The following is a 14,724-nucleotide window of genomic DNA, read 5'->3' on the forward strand; positions in this document are numbered from 1 at the left end:
GGATTTAAGGAAAGATTTTTTTGGGGGAGGCTCCAATTTTTTGAGTTCTTTGTATATTTTAAATATTGATCTTCTCTTCAAAATATAGATGGAAAAATTGCTTTATCCATTCATAGGTTGTCTTTTTATCCTGTTGATTGTTTCCTGTGCTGTGCAGAAGACTTTCAATTTGATATGATCACATTTCTTTATTTGTGTACCAACTATTTACAAAGAATGTACTCATTATGTGCTGGAAACATGTACTTAATTTTTTTTTTTTTTTTTTTTTTTAGCACAGAGTCTCGCTATGCTGTTCAGGCCAGCCTTGAACTTGCTATGTAGTCCAGGCTAGCCTCAAACTCATGGTTATCCTCCTGCCTCAGTCTCCCAGGTGCTGGGATTACAGGCATGCAATGCCATCTCTGGCTCTTGCTTCTTTCTTACAATATCTTACTGCGTAACCCATGCTGCCCTTGAATTTGTGGTCCTCTTGCCTCGGCTTCTCGGGTCCTGAATCTGATTTTCCATGTTCCTATTTTAGGGGATTTTATTTGGAATTTTCTGTGGTTACATACTATTTTAAATTTGTTCAAGTAAATCATTACAAAGAGATCTGTTTATCTTATCAAGTGGCTTATGTAAAGCATAGCACGTGAAGAGAGCACCAGCAATACGAAGGAGTATAGTCCTTGGGAAGGAGGTACATCAAGAAATGCTTTAATTTTTCATCTCCAGGATTTTGTACCTAATAGCCTTTCAATAAATACTTACAGAAAGAGACAAGTACAAGACCATAATACTAAGTGAAGTATAAAGGCTCTTTTCAGAGGAAAGACATCTTGATAAATTAAAACTGTAGGAAAAGAATCCGAATTTCACTTTCTGACTAGAGTTCAACAGGGTGAACTAGCTCTCTATGCATGTCTATAAAATTTTGGTCTGTTTGTTAATGAATTACAGCCATTAATATTTCCAAGTCATTAATCTCTTATCCACAAGGAAAGTTGTATCTAAGATATACAATTAAATAAAAAATATGTGCTGGCACATATAGTATGAAACCTCTGTAAACAGAAACATCCATATGCAGATGCATGTGTGTATGCACAATGTGTGAGGGAAATCATCCCAATTGGTAATCGGAGAGGACTGGACCTATACTTGCTGTATTGTATTTTTGTCCTCTTTCAATTTCCTAAAACTTGTATTATGTATAAGATGGGATATATCTATACTGAACATATTTCTGGCAGTCAGAAAATCAGACTGGTAATCAGTTTGGTGGGGTTTTTGTTCTTAGAGAGTAGAAGGAAGACACTTGATTAGGTGATGAGGTGGGAGTTGGGGAGGGCACTATATAAAGTCTCCGAATCCTGTAAGGGCCAGGCGGTGCTCTTCTCACCTGTAAAACTTACTATTCTCAGAGTAGCAAGAAAGCAGCTCTTGACACATATAGTTCTACACCCAGTCAAAGGAAGCCAAACTCTGCAAGGGTTCTCCTTCCTTTAAGTCTGTTGAGTTGTTTCTCTCTAGGCAAAGCACACAGTATCAGGGTGAATGGCTGCTTAGCACTTATAACATTGTAAGGGAAGCACTGAATGACTTAGTTGTCTTTTGAACTAGTCTGTAATATTCTGAAGACATATGTCCTCTGAGACCTCTACATCCTTAAGAAGGCTTTTAGTAAATGAGAACATACATAAGGAACACCAGTAAGTAGTTCAGTTATCTCAGTTATCTCCCTATGTCTATATTAAATAAGGGTTCAGAGGTGGAATATGTTTTTAAGTAACCAAATATATATATATATATATATATATATATTTTTTTTTTTTTTTTTTTTTGAGACAAGGTCTTGCTATGTAGTTCAGGTTGGCCTTGAACTAACTATGTAGCTCAGTCTGGTCTTGAATTTATGGAGATCCTTCTGCCTCAGCCTCATAAGTACGGAGATTACAGACATGTATCACCACATACAGCTCCAAATCCAGATTTTGTGCCTTGGTCCAATGACCTCTCGCCTCCTAAGGATTCCCATGCCCCTGAATCAACACTTTTGCTGAACTGCTCTCTGTTTTCTGCTCTTTTATTTTATTTTGTTTACTATTTTTCTTTGGTACCAGGAACCAAACTCAGGGCCTTGCACTTGCCAGGCAGGTGTTGTGCCACTGAGATACAACCCTGGTCCCACTCTCTGTTTTCTATCCATAGACTTCTCTCCTACTTGAGAGTACAACTTTCTGGAGAGAATTTTGTCTTTCGCATACCTGGTTTTGAGCTGAGCTAATTAAACATAGTAAATATTTGTGGAATGAGTGGATTTATGTAATTTTCTAACACCAATATGTCAGTTTGATAAAAGCAAACATATACATGGAAAATACACCAAGTTCCTATCTTTGATTCAACACAAGTTGTTTATTTTAAACTGTTGTTAATAAAGGAGCAGGACAAGTATAGAGAGGTAGACATGCACATCCTAAATAGAAAACTCAATGAGATATTTTTTCCAACAAGATATTTTGAAGAGTTTTTGAAATATAAGATGTGGCTTTTAAAAATTTTTTAGTTTATTTATTTAATTTTTTAGTCAGGATCTCACTATGTAGTTCAGGATGGCTTTAAGCTCATTTCCCCCCCTTTTTGTCTTTTTGAGACAGTGTCTCACTATGTTGTTCAAGCTGTCTTGAACTCACTTTGTAGCCCAGATTGGCCTTGAACTCTAAATAATCCTCCTGCTCAGTCTCCTGAATGCTGGAATTATAGATGTGCACCACTACACCTGGCCTAAAGAGGCAACTTTAATTGGAAAAAAAAAGCCCAAATGTAAAATGGTGTATGATCTCAAACATGGGTGACTGTATTTTTAACTTTCTTGTGCCTCTAACAATATTTGACACACACAATGTAAAGGATGAGAGGTTTATTTTGGCTCATGATTTTAGAGGTTTCAGTCCAGATTTCAGTCCAAAGGTTTGCTCTGAGGCAGAAGCATTGTGGTGGGCCAGCATGATGGAGAGATTTGGGAGAAAACCAGAAGAGGAGTCAAGAACCAGACACAGTTTCATTGGTCATACCTGCTTGATCTACTTCCTCCAACTGGGCCCCACATCCTGATAGAGCTTTTAGGTGAAGCTTTGTCAAAGGGTTAGTGGCTTTACAATCAGTGTGATGGTTGATACATTGTGTCAACTTGAGAAGGCTAAAAGCTTAACTAAGTAAGTCAGCAGTTCTATTTCTTAAAGTATAGAGGACATCCCCTTACTTCTCTAGGGTGTTGTTCATTGTATCAACTGGAGACGTTTAGAAGTTTAACTAAGTGACTCAGCAGAGGACTGGGGTCCTCACTTTGTAAACATCCTCATCCTCTGCAAGAGGAGGGTACTGAAATCATGTGAGTGCTACACCCACCCTGGCAGGAGGGTAGCCTATTTACAATATAAGGATGGAAAAGAGGCTTGTTCTCTCTCCTTTTTTGCTCTTATTGCTTTTGCTGTCTTCTTCCACCTTGAACTATTGTTCCTCTGTCATGCCATCCTGCCTTGGAGCCAGCTGATTATGGACTGAAACCTCCACAACTGTGAGCTAAATATGTTTTCCTGCCTTAATTTTGGGCATTGGATAATTTTGTGTCAGCAATGAAAGAAAAGTAACCAAGACAATTAGCTCTCCTGAAATCTCTTAACCAGTCAAACTGACAAGATTAATCATCACTTGTTGGTCTTGGTAACACAACTATGTATAAATCCAATCTCTTGGGAGGCTGAGACAGGGGGATCCCAAGTTTGTGCTCAGGCCGGGTAATTTAGCAGTTTAGAAAGGCCCTGTTTCAAATAATAAGTAAAAATGGTCTGGGAGTATAGGTCAGTATGAAGGCCTTGGGTTTAATCCATAGTAAAAACAAACAAACAACAATAAAAACGGTTACAGTGACCAAATAGTTTATTATTCAAATCAAGACATTTTTAAAAATGAAAGGTAAAATAAAGTTATTATATTTTTGAAAAACTTATTAACACAGAAATTAGTTTTTAATTTTTCAAATACATGTACTAATTCTAATTCATTCTGAAAAGTAAAATTCTTTCTAAACACAACATATCTAGGGCCAAGGATTTAGCTCAGCAGCATAAGTACCTGCCTGACAAGCACTGGGTCATGAGTTTACTCCCCACTATTAAAACAAACAAACAAAACAAAACTAAACAAAAAGCCAACGTATCAGTGGCACATGCCTATAACTCTAGCCCTTAGGTGGTTGAGGCAGGAGGACTGAGTGCAGCCTGGGCTGTATAGTGAGTTCAAGGCAGGACTGAACTACAGAGCAAGATCTTGTCTCAAAAGACCAAAATAAATTTAGAAAACCATATCTATAAACATTCAAGTATGAGCTCTTTATTGTGATTATTTAAATTAAAATAGCTGCTTATTGGATCTGGAATATTCCTGTGACCCATGTGCTAAATAAAGGCCAGCTTGGTACTACTGGGAGGTGGCAGAACCTAGTGGACCTAGCAAAACTAGTGGGAGACCTTCTAATCACTGTCCTTGGACGTTTGACAGGGTTGTGGGGCCTGGTCACACACGTCATTGGCCAACCATGAGGATCCGCAGTTTTGCACTGTCATGATCTCTAGCTCTCTCACCGCAGTCCAAAGTAGTTGTGCCAACTGCTGTGGATCTCTGCATCGTCAACCAAAACAAGCCTTTTATGTTTATAAATTGATTATTCAAGGTAGTTCCTATAGTGTTGGAAAGTTCATATTTTTAGTATTAATTCCTTTTCTTTAATGGTACTTTTAGGTGTATCCTTCTGTGCTGACAGAAATTTTTCTGATATATTTTTTTCTATATGACCTTACATGTAATTTTTCATGCAATTGCAATAATTGATTAATAAATTTAAAATTGTTTGCAAACATTAATTGACTTTTTGGTAGTGCATAACATTTTTCAGAAACTACTTTTTTTTTTTTTAAATTGGTACCAGGGATCAAACTCATGACTATGTGCTTGCAAGGCAGGTACTTATGCTGCTGAGCTAAATCCCCCACCCAGAAACTGCTTTTTCTACAGCTGCTGAGTATATAGTAACTTCAGAAGTAATTCTATTAAGTAAAGAATATTTTCATTTTTTTTGTATTGAAAGGTATGTATTCTTGCATAGCATGTGCAAAGTCTTGAGTTTGATCCCTAGCACCACACACATGTACAAAAAACAAGACAAACAAACAAACAAACAAAAACAAAGAAAGAAAGGAAAAAGAAGAAAGAAAGATATATATATATATATATATATATATATATATATATATATGTCAGTCCAAATATTTTCATAAGTACTTTCTTTTTGGCCATAATCAAAGTGACTTTCTTTAACATTTTGGCAAAATAGCCATTCAAACCCCTACTATATTTTCTCTAAATTTTCAGAGCACACAATCATAAATGTTCTTAATTTTATTCCATATAGTGCATGCTTATCCACTAAAAAATAGAGGTTTCAAAAAAAGTTTCTTCCCATAATTGCGTGTAACTATAGGGATGCAAATCCATATAATCCAAAATGCAATTATATAATTTTTTTTTAATTATAGAATTTTAAAATTAAACCTTACACAGGATTTGAGTTCTCATTATTAATTTGTCCTGTTTCTGCTCTTCTTGTTGCAGGGGTGAATTTAAGTGGTTTGCTCTTTACATGATTTGTTTTCAATAATGCAGCTTTCTGAAAGCATCAAAAATGGTATTCAATGTCTTGAATACTGAATACAGATTTTCAATGAATTTTTGATAAAATGCAATAAAAATTTCAGGAACCCATTAACAAAAGCTAGAAAATGTGTGGTAAAGATTGGGAAGGCAGTTGCACAAAATTTCACATATTTATAACACCTCATTAGTGATGGGAAAGAAAGGAAGGTAGTATTGCCAAGTCAAAGTATAAAAGAGATATATAAAAATATCTCTTTTAATGTAGCAACTTAGTGCTCTTAATCCATTCTCAGATAGATATGTACAGCCTTACCATTATATAATTTCAGAACATTTTCATCATCCTAGAAAGAATATTGTATCCAAAGTATTTATTTCATTGTATTTTTCATATTATTTTCACTGTAGAATGAAACAATGCGCATTCAAGAATGGATAAACATATAGGCAGAGTGTGATAAATAATTAAAAGCAAGTACCCTGTAACACCACCCACTCTACTCAACCTATGAATGTTGCCATCCCAATGTATGCCTTCCACATCTGACCATTTAGAGATGATCACTATTTTATTCTATTAAATAACTTTCTTTTTAGTTTACCTATTATTCTTACTCAAACAATTTGATTTCTTTTTTTGAGACAAGATCTCTGTAGGTCGCTCAGGCTGTCTTTGAACTTGCTGTGTAGCCCAGGCTGGCCTTGAACTCTCAGCAGTCTTTCTGCCTCAGCCTCCCAAGCACTGAGTTTATAAGTGTGCACTACCATGCCTGGCTAACAATGTGCTCTTGCTTTGCTCATTTTGATTCTGATGTACCTTTCTTACTAGATTTGACTGTATTCATTTTCATTACTGTTGAAATATATGAAGATTTTCTGTCTACCACTTATTTAGCTGTTTCTTTTGCTTTATCATCTCATATCTTTTTAAGAAAAACACTTACTTAACTTTGAAGAAGAGGAAATTTCTTTTGGCTCATGATCAGGCCAGCCTTGGTTTGCTGGCTAACTCTGGGTCTGAGCTGGGGCACAGCACGATGGCAGGGGGCTGAGTGTCATGGTGGAGGAGAGCTGGTTGCCTCCTGGCAGCCAGGAGCAGAGTCCAAATGTTTCTTTTCATCACATCAGCTTTGCTGTAAGAATATTAGCATTCAGTTAGTCTGTAGTCAAAACAGTGTTGAATTTTGGCAGATACAGATTCTAATTTGATAGAAGATCACAGCTTATTTGGAAGCAAACAATGAAGTCTATTTGTCTTCCTTGGAGTTTTAATTTAATAAGAATATTGTTCTCACAATGGAATTGTGCTCCACCAAACTTTGTGCTTGAAATCATTACTGCCTAAACTAAAAAACTTTATAGTAATATCAAATTTTCATTTTTAGTATTGATTGATTGATTGAGACAAGATCTTGCTATGTAGTGTAGACTGGCTTTGAACTATGTATCCCAGGCTGCCTTGAACTCACTGTGATTCTCCTGCCTCAGTCTCCAAGTGTTGAGATTACAGGCATTTGCCACCACACCTGGCACAGTGTTTACTTATTTTTGAGTTTTCTTTTCTTTTCTTTCTTTCTTTCTTTCTTTCTTTCTTTCTTTCTTTCTTTCTTTCTTTCTGTACCAGGAATTAACCTCAGGACCTTGAACTTGCCAGGCAGGTGATGAGCTACATCCCTGGCCCCTATTTTTAATTTTTAAATTCAATATATGCTTGCAATATATAATTAATGCATTAATCATGGAATACTGTTCACACACATATTGTGTCTTGATTGTTTATTTCCTCTTACTCTCATCTCTTCCCATGCCAAATCCCCTTCCTGTTTCCAGTGTTGAATTTTTAAAGCCAAATTTTCAGTAACATTTACAATGTTATGTTTTCACCTTTGACAGAATTAACTTCCAGAACCTTTAATAGATTTAAAAAATCAAAGAATAATTGAAATTAATTCATTTTCTTCTTGAATCAAGTAATAATTCTGACATAGAATGGCATGGTGCAAGCTGGTGTGGTTTTGCAGATCTAATGTCTCAGCTACTCAGGAGACTGTGGTAGAAGGATCACAAATTTGAGCCAGGCTGGACAATATAGTGAGGCTCATCTCTTTTTTTCTTTTTCTTTTTCTTTTTTTAAATTTTATTTAAGGAGAAAAGAAAAAAAAAGCAGGGAAAGGGTACAAGTTATACAGATTTACAGAAAAAAAAATGAACAGTAGGAAATCACTAGTTAATGGATTACATATTGTCATCTTAGAAATAATTGTTCAAGTCACAAAATTAAAGCTTGTAAAGTGGACATTCCATCAATGATACTGCAAACAGTTCTGTTCATTGATCCAATAAAACTCTGTGATATCATTTTCTATCTTATACACTTAAATATACATGCAGTTATATAGTTTGGAGCACTTTCTTTTCCTCTCTTTTGTACCATGACTATTACACATTTTGGGTTTCATTGCTCCCACGGTTCTTATTACTTTTTTGGAAGAGAGTAAAACCAAATGTGACATAAGAGAACAGACTCGGTCAAGTCAAAAGGGTGGACATAATAGATAATGTAAAAACATAATACAAGGTGATCAACAATGGTTACCATAATGCCTCCCGCTATCTCTAATAGAATTGCCTATATCGTTAGTTATAATACAATTGAACAAAACAGTAAAGAATAAAACCGACAAAACCAAAACATTGGAGACATTGTAGGTCTTCAAAAGTAGATAAAAGTCAACAAGAATGGGCGTCATAATGAATCTCATTATCTTCACAGCTGATGCCTAAACTTTCGAACCTGATACTATCCAGCAAAACAGAATAGGGGAACATCAGTTAAAAACCAGATGGTGAGAGTAACACAGGGCTTTAAATCAAGGTAATGAAAAGTCATAGTGGGTTACTATAATATATCCTGCTATTTTTTCCCTTAATTAAAAGGATAAAGATAAAAAAGTAAATGATGGAGTGGAGATTGAGATAAAAGAGGGCATAACAACGAAACAGCGCAGATCAAAACATAACCATTTAAGCAGAATAGTGTTTCACCACCAGATAATCCTAACCTAAAAGTAGTTACCATATTGTCTCTTTCTTTGAAATCCTTGAGTACAACTTCGTATACTGTAGCATTAAGTATATCAAAACAATGTAAAACCATTTAAGAGAATGACAGCATTACAGAGTATTTAGAATCGACTAACAGAAAATGAACAATGGTTTCTGTATAATCTCCTTGTCTTTAAAAGGTTTTTGCTTATACTATCGTACATAATAAAATCCAATAAGATACAGCCTATTTAGACCATTGGAGACAGAAGGACAAAAGCTAGATGAGACTTCAAAACAAGATGATACTAAATCAGTATTACCTATTAAGATGTCATTTTCTCCAAAATAGCTGTTCCTATCATCCAATCTTCTCTGCCTCATTTCTGTTGAGCTCTTTTTCTGTCAGTAGCTGTCAGTTTGTCTTCTTCATTTTGTTCTCTGCTCCATTCGTTGTGGCCTCTCTGCCATTATTTCTGGATTCTTTGTATTTTTCTTTTTTTAGAATATCCTGCAATACTCTCTGTAGAGTTGAATTGGTGGTTGCAAATTCCCCCAGTTCCTCTTTATCCTGGAAGCACCTTGTTTTTCCATCAATTTCCAGGGACAGTTGTGCAGGATATCTCAATCTTGGCTGGAGATTATTATCTTTCAAAGCTTGAATTATTTCCCCCCACGCTCTTCGTGATTTGATGGTTTGTGCAGAGAAATCTGCTGTAATTCTGATGGGTGTTCCCTTGTAAGTGGTCTGTTTCTTGTCTCTGACAGCTTTTAATATTCTGTTCTTGTATTGAATTTCTGGAATTTTTATTATTATATGCCTGGGTGTTGCTCTGTTTGGGTTGTAGGTAGCTGGGGTCCTGTATGCCTCATACATCTGAGTATCTTTACCTTTTGCTAAATTAGGAAAATTCTCCTGGATTATTTCTGTGAGTAGCTTTTGTAGTTCACTTGTTTGTGTCCCTACTTCTTCTTTTATGTTCTTAATCCTTAAGTTATGGATCCTCTTATCATCTTCTTGTCTTTGTATTATTGCTGTTTGTTTCTTTGTTATTTTTAAGAAGTTTTTCATTTCATTCTCCCATATTACAAGTCTGCCCTCCAGTTCAGATAGTCTGTCCTTAGTTTCTTTCAAGCTGTTATGCCAGTCTTCTATAGACTTCTTAGTATCTTGGTAGTCCCTTTGAACCTGCTTCACGTATTCTATGCTTTCTCTGTTTTCTCCATCAAACAATTCTCCCCTTTTTTTCTGTTCTTCCATTCCACCACCTGTTTTTTCTTGGGTGGTACTTAGCATTTCTCTAACTATTCTGCCTACTTCTAGCTTCAGGTCGTTGATAACTTCATTCCTGAATTGGTCTATGAGGCTCTCTATATGGTGCCTTATGTATATTGGTGTGGTGTCTGCTATTGCCTGTTTCTCAGAATTGGGGGCCGAGGAGCCTTTCTTGTTGCTGCCTCTTCCCATGCTGCCTCTTCTTGTCTGTTCCTTATATATGCAAGCTTATATAAGAGGCCCAGCTTCTCTCCCAGTCAGCCACAGCCTGATCGAATTGCGCCAGTTAGGTGTTCCCGTTCACCGCTGCGCACCAGGGAGTTGCGGACCAGGCAGCCTACGCGTCTCCCCTCCCGGCCACCGTCAGGCTCTGGGATCCAGGTTGGGACAGCCTACCAGGTCCTCCGACAGCGTCACGCAGGCCAGGCACTTTTTACCAATCCCGCCCGAGAGGGGGATGTGTGGCTGGAGTCCCTACCGCGCCCTGCTCCCGCAGGATTGCTTGGGCCCAGAAAGTCCTCCGCTGGAGTCAAACTGTGGTAGAATGTCAGCTTCTCTCACTCACCTCACCACAAGTCAGTGCACGCCTCCCTGCCGTTCGCAGATTGCCGTTCTCAGAGCTTCTGCGCGTCTCTCTCCTTGCCGAGCCAGTGTAGAGGCAGCCAGCGCCGCGCGGTGGGAAACCCAAATCGCGGCTTACAATGGCGCGGAGTCCAGCCTCCACACCGAGGCTTTTCTGTTCCTGTTTTAGCACCAGGAATGCATTCCAAGTTGGTTTCTCTCAGCCCAGTTTGTTCCTGAGTCAGCAGAGCATATCTCCTCCTGCTTATGTCTCCTTAATCTGCACCATTCCTGGCTTCTGAGCCGAGTCTTTCAGAGAGCCTCCGGTAGTTGTTGTTATCTGTCCGCCATGTTCTCCCGGAACTCACATCTCTTTTTTTCTTTTTTTTTTTTTTTTGTCTTTTTCCTTTTTATCGGTACCGGGGATCGAACTCACGACTGCCTGCTTGCAAGGCAGGCGCTTATGCCACTGAGCTAAATCCCCAGCCCCCTTTTTTTCTTTTTCTTTTTGTCTTTTTCCTTTTTATTGGTACCGGGGATCGAACTCATGACTGCCTGCTTGCAAGGCAGGCGCTTATGCTGCTGAGCTAAATCCCCAGCCCCTAGAGGCTCATCTCTTTTTAAAAATTTTTTTATTTTAAAGGGGGCAAAATTAAACACAACAAAACAGGACAAAATAGGACATAAGAAAGCAATGTAAGAGATACAAATTTCAAAGCTAGACAACCTGAGGTCTTTACTGTCTATTATATTGTCTCTTTTTTTCTTCCAAATAGTTGTCCATGTCTTCACACACAGAGAATTCATACAAAACAACATAGTATAAAACAGACCAAACACTGTGAGGAAGGTGATTTAGGTCTTCAAAACCAGACAATAGGTAGGTCATTCGTGGTTGTCAGAGTCTCTCATTCTCTTCAAAATAGCTGTCCATACGTTCATGTATATTGAAGTTCAACAAAACAACACAGGCAGTGAGGGGAGAGATTGCTTGGTTTCTCAGTACTCCAGGTCTCAGCATGGCACGGGTCCCAGTAAATGCCAGTGGCTCCTGTCCTGGACCGCCACAGCCTGCCATGCTCACAGCCACTTATGAGGGTGGGGAGGGGTTGCTTCAAGCTGTTTCTTTCTAAGTAATTGACCATTTCACTGTCCAAGTTCTGAAATGGTCAACAGATCATAGAAAGACATGTCTTTAGGCTCCTGCTTGAAACCAACAGCATCAGGAAGCTGCTGGCCTTGATTCAGGACCAGGTGAAGCTCATCTAAAAAAAAAAATTTGTTTGGCTGGGGATTTAGCTCAGTGGCATAAGTGCCTGCCTGGCAAGCCTGTGGTCGTGAGTTTGATCCCCAGTATCACAAAAAAAAAAAAAAAAAAAAGTTGACTGTGTAGCTCAGCAATAGAGAGCTTGTCTATTTTGCATGAAATCCTAGATTTAACCTTAAATTAAATCTAGGATTTCAGTGTCTAGGAGACTTTAATTGCCCCCCAAAAGCATGATTCAGCTGTATGTGTCATTTTTCTGCTAAAGAAGTTGATTTGATTTTTTAAAATATTTGCACCAGTAATTTTGAAGGCAAGACTACATTTGTTCAAAATGATGAGTCATCCTTCGCGTAGTTATGTCAATACGTTTTCTGCAACTGCAAGCATTAAACAAACATTTGTTTCGGGTGTAGTCTTTTAAAAAATAATGACTAACTTTTGAAGCAATTTAGATAGTAAATGTTCATAGGGTTGGTCAGTAGTATGTTTGGATCAGTTAGAGAGAGAGAGAGAGAGAGAGACAGACAGACAGACAGACAGAGACTGTTCTGAGTTGAGATGAGGTCTTGCTGTGTTACACAGACTGCTCGTGAATGCCTGCATTCAAGTAACCTTTCTGAAATAGAAAAAAAGGCATGAGACCAGACCCTCCCCTTTTAAATTTTTTCGTGATGGCCAGAGTGGGTGTGATTTCATTGGCAGGTGTCATACTCCTCCTCCACCCTGCCCGGAGGAGGGTCCCAAGTGGCTGACACCCACCACTTTTACAGTTGCTTTGACAGCCACCCCGGAGGCCTGGTTAGCTCTTGTAGTGCTAACAGGAATTGAGGTTAGGTGATGACCATGTAGTCTCTTCCCCAATCCATGCAGCTTTAGGTGCTCTTGTCACCTGTCTGTGGGGACACTGGATGACCATTCATGATAGGGCAAAGACTGAAGACAGACCTGGGCCCCTTGCTGATATTCCCCAAGCCCTAAACTACAATGGGTAATTATGAACATGGCTGCCCATTGAGGAGACTTCAAAAGTTGGAAACAATAGCTATTTCAGCCCACTACTTGCCAGGAAACAGGGGTTAGCAATGAAATAGTGACTTCTCTCTAGGTTTGGTTGAGCTTTCACTATGAGGCTGTTCTACATGCCAAAGCCTGTGTTAGAAATACTGCCTTGGTCATAGGAGGCTTCAAGCATGGACCTCTCCACGATGATTCTACCCTGTAACATGCACATGACCCACTCCACTCTGTCACTAGTTTGAAAAGTCCACTCATAGTTTTGAAGAATGCAGAAGACTGTAAGTGCACATCCTTGGCCTCCAGTACATATGTAGCATTCTCTCTCACTCCAGAATTAGCTCAGGAGGCCTTCTTTTGGTGTATTATCTTTCTCTCCTGCAGCATAGTCCCAAATAGTTGCAAATAGTCCCACCTTGTTAGGGTGGTCTCATATGACTTTTATCACAGGTACAGGAGGCAGAAGGGATGATGCTAAAAAAGAGTTGATAACACTAGGGGTTATTAGTACTGAAGAAATCCAGAGAGTAGTGAAGAGCTGATGAATTCCTCAAAAACAGCAGAGGGGTTCCAGAAAGACAGAGGAAGCTGATGAAAAAGTTCTAGAAAACCTCCAAAGGGGCTGTAAACCCTGGCTGCTGAGTTGCTGAGAGAGATAACTGAGCCACAAGAAACAGACACACTAGGAACTGGTGATACAAGGTTGGGCTGGTAGCAAGGTTAAGGTTGGTCAGACCTTGTAGTATGCAGCTTCAGTTAAGGGACTGTGGCCACTGGGCTTGTTGGCTTCCTGGAGGCTGCTCCACTGGCCAGCACAACGTTATATGCCAGTATGGATTTCTCTTGGACTCTTGGGTGCTGCTTAGTATCACCAGAAAGCTGGCAAGCACTATGGGGAAAAAACAGAGGAAAAAGGAGGAGGTACAGGAAGAAGAAGGAGAAGGAGAAGCAGAAGGGGGAGAAGGAGAAAGAGAAGGACGAGAAGAAGAAGAGGAGGAAGAAGAGGGGAAGGAGGAGGAAGGAGGATGAAGAGGAGGAGAAGAAGGAGGAGGAGGAGGAGGAGGAGGAGGAGGAGGAGGAGGAGGAGGAGGAGAAGAAGAAGAAGAAGAAGAAGAAGAAGAAGAAGAAGAAGAAGAAGAAGAAGAGGAGCTAGTAGTAGTGATGAAAAAAGTTCTTGAGCACTGAGTTGTAAAGAGCCAAGTGCAATAATTCCTCAAGTGGAAGGCTTTCTCTGAGGAGGGCAACACAGAGGAGCCAGAGAATATGGATACTTCTACTTCACTACTGAACTTCTACAGTCACAGTAGACAGCAGAGGAGACAGATATATCAGAGGGAGGCAAGTCAAAACTGATTTGGATTCTGATCATAATGGAGAGGAGAGAGAAAACCAGTGAAGAAGAAAGAGGAGTCAGGAAAGTTTTGCCTGGGATTTGGATTTTTGGAGCCACAGACTGTATTTGTGGGTTTATGTCTCTCACTAAAATGGAAGAATACTGATGAAGTTGACCTTGTCCCTGCCAAATGCCCTCAAGCTGTCAGATTCTAGTATGAGGAAGGCTGACACGGCATTCCTCTCCTTCAGAGGATGATGACAAAAAAGATGACAAGAATTGAGCAAAAAGGTACTGTCAGTTTTCTTTTTTTTAAAACATTTTTTTCAAATCTATTTTATTTCAAAGAGAAAAAAAACTAAAGAAAAAAATTTCAAACACGTCAATAAGGGGCAATAATGATATATATACTGAGCACTGTCATCCCCAGATCATTTATCCAGAGAACAAGACTTGTGCATTCAATTGTCTGAACAATAGCAGCACAAATCTTTCTCTTCACTGAACTCAGAGAAATCAGTAGTATAACTA

The 14,724-nt window shown here is 38.7% G+C and overlaps 1 non-coding gene and 1 pseudogene across 1 annotated transcript; one reads left to right on the forward strand and one right to left on the reverse strand.

Moving 5' to 3' along the window:
- Nucleotides 1-11,696: 11,696 nt before the first annotated feature.
- LOC111753310 (small nucleolar RNA SNORA2/SNORA34 family) lies at nt 11,697-11,833 on the reverse strand. The gene has a single exon (XR_002788129.1). It is a non-coding gene; the product is annotated as a small nucleolar RNA SNORA2/SNORA34 family (small nucleolar RNA).
- Nucleotides 11,834-13,988: 2,155 nt separating this feature from the next.
- Nucleotides 13,989-14,476, forward strand: LOC111758608 (chromobox protein homolog 1-like; annotated as a pseudogene).
- Nucleotides 14,477-14,724: the final 248 nt, after the last annotated feature.

This window comes from Cavia porcellus, unplaced genomic scaffold (assembly GCF_034190915.1).
Source record: "Cavia porcellus strain 051 isolate PalLab524CR breed Dunkin Hartley unplaced genomic scaffold, mCavPor4.1 scaffold_8, whole genome shotgun sequence".
In the NCBI taxonomy this organism is placed as follows: Eukaryota; Metazoa; Chordata; class Mammalia; order Rodentia; family Caviidae; genus Cavia; species Cavia porcellus.